Below are 5,761 nucleotides of genomic sequence, written 5' to 3'. Positions count from 1 at the left end.
TGTTCCGGGCGTTCATTGGCTAATTTGTTTCGTCAACTGAGAGACAGACCGATAAAAAGTCGGAGAGCTGACGTCATCGGGAAAATTTTGCCAAACCTGTTAACCTCAAAACTTAAACGTGAAAATCGTCGAAAATTCTTTGGATAAAACAAAGGAAGGTAACTTAAATGCTACCCTGGAGAGGAATAATAAGTAAGGATTTTTGTTGAGATTTGACCTGGAAATCAATGGCGAGCGAGATTTGTAGGCTGTTTACATGGAGGGAGGAAGATCCTAGAAGGCGTATCATCCTAGCGCCATATGTTTTCTGTTTTCAGTTTACACGCGAAAGGTTGTACTTCGCTAGGATCTTCCAAGCTGAGAGATAGGAAGATCCTAGCACCATGTAAACAACCTTCGCTCGAAAGGTCCTACCACTAGGGACAAGAAAAACAAACATGGCGGCGGCCGGACGTTCAGCTGGTAAAGGCCGACAAGTTCGTTTTGCTCTCCTTCTCCACATAATAACCAACCCGAAATGTCTGCGTTTAAACCAAACGAAAAGTTGTTCCGCCTTCTAGGATCGTCCTCTCTCCGTGTAAACAACCCCAACATCCGCCAACACAGACTGTCTATTTTGGTTCGTCATCTAGAGGAGTGCGTGGCGAGCCGAAAGAAGGTCTGTCTGGGGTCTAAACTGAACGCTATTCCAGTAAATTCAGTTAGGCAACAAGCAGTGCCTTATCTTTCTTAGGGATAGCAAAGCGAGCGTAACACGCGCGTGCGCGAAATCGCTCGCTTTACTATCTAAGAAGAAAATTGTAAGGGTTTGCTCGTGGTCTTCAGTAGATTGTTTTCAGAAAATTATTGACTGGAAGAAAGGTTAGTTTCGAAATTGCAATTCTCCAATGTATTGCTGTGTTTTTCTACTTTGAATTTAGTTTATGAACTTGTGATTACCACAATTACGACGATGAACTGAAAATTAGGTTCTGCGACTATCCGGCCAATCCCGCGGGAATCCCTTACTCGTATTTCACTTTTCTTACTATCGTTTTGAACTCTAAATTTTCAACTTTTTGTTATTGTAAAAAGGCAATAAACGTCAGTTTTTGAAGCGTCTGTCCTCCCTGTATCGATGATAACTGATTTCGTGATAACATTGCCAAAGTTAGCCAGTACTTTGGCAATTATGACGTTAAACAGGGAACAGGCACGTAAAAAACCAACAAGTGGTGTCAAGATAAAACCTCTTGACTCTGTGTTCGGTGTTTTCACGAAAAAACAAAAGCATAAAAATGGTTAAGGCTCTTGGACTCATTTTGGACCCATTTTTTACCGGTTAAACCGGTTGTTTCGGAATGAAAGCTCAATGAAGAGGATCATCACAAAGGAATTTCCAGGTGTTACCTTTCTCTTGCTTTTACCGAATGACTTGAATGTCAGTCAGTGCTGTTTGTTCGAATTATTGGAATACCAGGCTCATTCGCGAAGAAAACATAATATTCGGAAGGAGATCGGAAAAAGATCGGAAATAGAAAGGAAAGAGATGGTAAAGAGTTCGTAAATAAATCAACTAAAGAGATTGTAAAAAAAAAAGTCGTAAAAAGATCGTAAAACGATAACAAAAATACCGCAGAGATTGCAAAGAGATCATAACGTGACCGCCAGAGCCGGAGATCTTTCAGAGATTGCAAAGAGATCTTTGAGTGTCCTCCCTTCTTGAGTGAGCTCTAGGGCAAGACAAGATAAGACAAGATGACAAGATGATTTATTTAACTCAGCTTAGTTTTACATGGCATAGGTTGAATTTACATAGGCAACTAAAACAGAGTTCAACTAAGGAAAGTAAAATTATAACAACAAAATAGAGAGCGAGTTGGGATCATCCAAATAGCAGGGCTAATCTAGTGGATGACCCCAGAAACAAAATACAACAAGATGCCTGGTACACTGGCATTACGCGTGATGCTGGGGCTGATTCATTTATTCCAACTGTATGCTTCGCCGATTGATAAATCTATCCTTGCTAATGGAATAGTTTGAGTCACGACGATCGCGTTACGTTGTTTCCCTTGTATAACGCGACCCAGACTTTCACTGGAAATTTTTGAAATTCCATTACGATAACATAAGCTTCTCAATGACCTCTTTTCAGTCTTGCGTCGTGGTCTAAGACTATCAAACAAAGCACGATTCCTTCGCCAGGAACTCACCAATTTCCACCGTTTTAAATGTCGAGTGCTTCTTAGAAGTTATTCTTTCGATTCACCGCTTCAAAATGGTGAAATTTCCGTTTGAAAACGGCACACTTGAGTCCAGAACATGTTAACAATATGGCGTCAAATTTAATCTGTTTTTTATAAATAGATCAAATGATGCGTTGACGTCACACAGGTAGGGGTGAGTGGGTCCCCTCCCTCGCGATGAAAGCGACAAGAATGGATTTTGATTGGGCTGCTTCTGTTGAAGACAATCAGAACAATACACCCCGAGTAGGAGAGGGGTGAGTTTAATGAATAAATTAATGTACCGATTTGTAGCTACGAGGAAGAAAAAAAAACAAGATGCCAGCTTTACTGGCATTACGCGTGATGCTGGGGCTGATTCATTTTTTCCAACTGTATGCTTCGCCGATTGATAAAACTATCCTTGCTAATGGAATAGTTTGAGTCACGACGATCGCGTTAGGTTGTTTTCCTTGTGTTACGCGACTCAGACTTTCACCGGAAATGTGTGGAATTCCATTACGATAACGTAAGCTTCTCAATGACCTCTTTTTAGTCTCGCGTCGTGGTCAAGGACTGTCAAACAAAGCACGATTCCTTCGCCATGAACTCACCAATTTCTACCGTTTTAAATGTCGAGTGCTTCTTAGAAGTTATTCTTTCGATTTGCCGCTTGAAAATGGTGAAATTTCCGTTTGAAAACGGCACACTTGAGTCCAGAACATGTTATAAACAATATCGCCCCAAATTTAATCCGTTTTTAATAAATAGATCAAATGATGCGTTGACGTCACACAAGTAGGGGTGAGTGGGTCCCCTCCCTCGCGATGTAAGCGACAAGAATGGATTTTGATTGGCCTGCTTTTGTTGAAGACAATCAGAACAATACACCCCGAGTAGGAGAGGGGTGAGTTTAATGAATATGCTATACTGGCATTACACGTGATGCCCGGACTGATTCATTTATTCCAACTGTATGCTTCGCCGATTGATAAAACTATCCTTGCTAATGGAATAGTTTGAGTCACGACGATCGCGTTACGTTGTTCCCCTTGTGTTACGTTACTCAGGTTTTCAAGGGAAATTGCGGGAATTCCATTGCGATAACGTAAGCTTCTCAATGACCTCTTCTCTGTCTGCAGTCGTGGACTAAGACTGTCAAAGAAAGCACGATTCCTTCGCCAGGAACTCTCCAATTTCCACCGTTTTAGATGTCGAGTGCTTCTTAGAAGTTATTCTTTCGATTTACTGCTTCAAAATGGTGAAATTTCCGTTTGAAAACGGCACACTTGAGTCCAGAACATGTTAACAATATGGCTCCACAATTTAATGCAGTTTTAATGAAGAAATCAAATGATGCGTTGACGTCACACAGGTAAGGGTGAGTGGGTCCCCTCCCTAGCGATAAGAATGGATTTTGATTGGCCTGCCTTTGTTAAAGACAATCAGAACAATACATCCCGAGTAGGAGAGGGGTGAGTTTAATGAATAAATTAATGTACCGATTTGTAGCTACGAGGAAGAAAAAAAAAAAAAAAACAAGATGCCTGCTATACTGGCATTACGCGAGATGCTGGGGCTGATTCATTTATTCCAACTGTATGCTTCGCCGATTGATAAAACTATCCTTGCTAATGGAATAGTTTGAGTCACGACGATCGCGTTACGTTGTTTACCTTGTGTTACGCGACTCAGGGTTTCAAGGGAAATTGCGGGAATTCCATTGCGATAACGTAAGCTTCTCAATGACCTCTTTTCAGTCTCGCGTCGTGGTCTAAGACTGTCAAACAAAGCACGATTCCTTTGCCAGGAATTTACCAATTTCCACCGTTTTAAATGTCGGGTGCTTCTTAGAAGTCATTCTTTCGATTTGCCGCCTCAAAATTGTGAAATTTCCGTTTGAAAACGGCAGACTTGAGTCCAGAACATGTTAACAATATGGCGCGAAATTTAATCTGTTTTTGATAAATAGATCAAATGATGCGTTGACGTCACACAGGTAGGGGTGAGTAGGTCCCCTCCCTCGCGATGTAAGCGACAAGAATGGATTTTGATTGGCCTGCTTCTGTTGAAGACAATCAGAACAATACACCCCGAGTAGGAGAGGGGTGAGTTTAATGAATAAATTAATGTACCGATTTGTAGCTACGAGGAAGAAAAAAAAAAAAAAAAAAAAGAAATCGACCCGTTTTTAGACACGGTATGCCCCTTCAGGGCATCCCGCGTAAAAAAAGAAATCGACCCGTTTTTAGACACGGTATGCCCCTTCAGGGCATCCCGCGTAAAAAGAAAAAAAAAAAAAAAAAGAAATCGACCCGTTTTTAGACACGGTATGCCCCTCCAGGGCATCCCGCGTAAAAAAAGAAATCGACCCGTTTTTAGACACGGTATGCCCCTTCAGGGCATCCCGCGTAATTACAGACAATTAATAATATATTTTTTATAAAAAGTATTTCTTCATGCGGCAAAGGAGGGAACTACTGTTTTGCTGCATTATCCTGGTGTATCGTGTGACGATAAATTAACGGGGTGAAAGAGTTGGCTCCTCGTTTCTCCAGGAGATACAAAACTTTAGTTCTTAATTTACCAACCTTCTTTTGTTACGACGAAATCGAACTAACTCCCGTTTCCCTTGGATTTGACCCTACTTTTCAGTCACTTTTACTCAGATAACTCGAACTCAGATAACACGAATTCCTCCGCGCTAACTCGAACTAAATTTCGTTTCCCTTGGTCGAAATTTACGCCGATTACTCGAATTCTGGTTCTTGCAACTCACCACTGATGTCATCCCATTAGCTCCTATTGTCATGTTATCGGTAAAAAACACTGGAATTGACACTTCTAAAGCAAAGTTTGTTATCAAGAAAATTACTTACTCTTATAGCTTCTTATCATACTAGTAATAGTTTTCACTAGAGCTGCCCCCGCTTTGGAAGATCTGTTTAACACCTGTATATTGTTTTTACTGGATATAAATACTGCGCAAACGAATGTTAAAAAAGAAACGTTTGAATATTTATTGAAATTAACATCCATGTATAAGCTGGTTAGCATATTTCTCTGTAAAGGCTGGTTTCCATATGATCGCGGGTCGCAGATCGCAGATTGCAATAAGTTCTGCGATCGTCTGCTATCCTCTGCGATCATATGGAAACATACTTCTGCGATCGTCTGCGATCCTGCGATCACGATCGCAGACCATCGCAGAAGATAGAACCATGTTCTATCTCCTGCGATCGTCTGCGATCATCTGCGATCAATTGCGATTGTACGATCATATGGAAACCAAAATTTTGCGACCCGCGATCGAAACGCATCCCATAATATTTCGAGTTCTCTTCCACGATTCAACGCTCGTCGTCGATTGTAGGAACGGTCTACGTCATGAATGTGTTTATTATCGCAGCCGCAGAGATTTTAACGGCATGTACAAGAACAAAAAGGCCAGCTATTGGGACAAAATCGGGCAGAAGATTCATTTATCGGCCGAGGAAGCGAAGGCCAAATTTCTCCAACTTAAGAACTGCATACGGTCGTTATCGAATCCAAAA

Source organism: Pavona decussata, unplaced genomic scaffold (genome assembly GCF_977016875.1).
Source record: "Pavona decussata unplaced genomic scaffold, jaPavDecu1.1 SCAFFOLD_260, whole genome shotgun sequence".
Taxonomy (NCBI): domain Eukaryota; kingdom Metazoa; phylum Cnidaria; class Anthozoa; order Scleractinia; family Agariciidae; genus Pavona; species Pavona decussata.
This window is presented reverse-complemented; position numbering follows the sequence as displayed.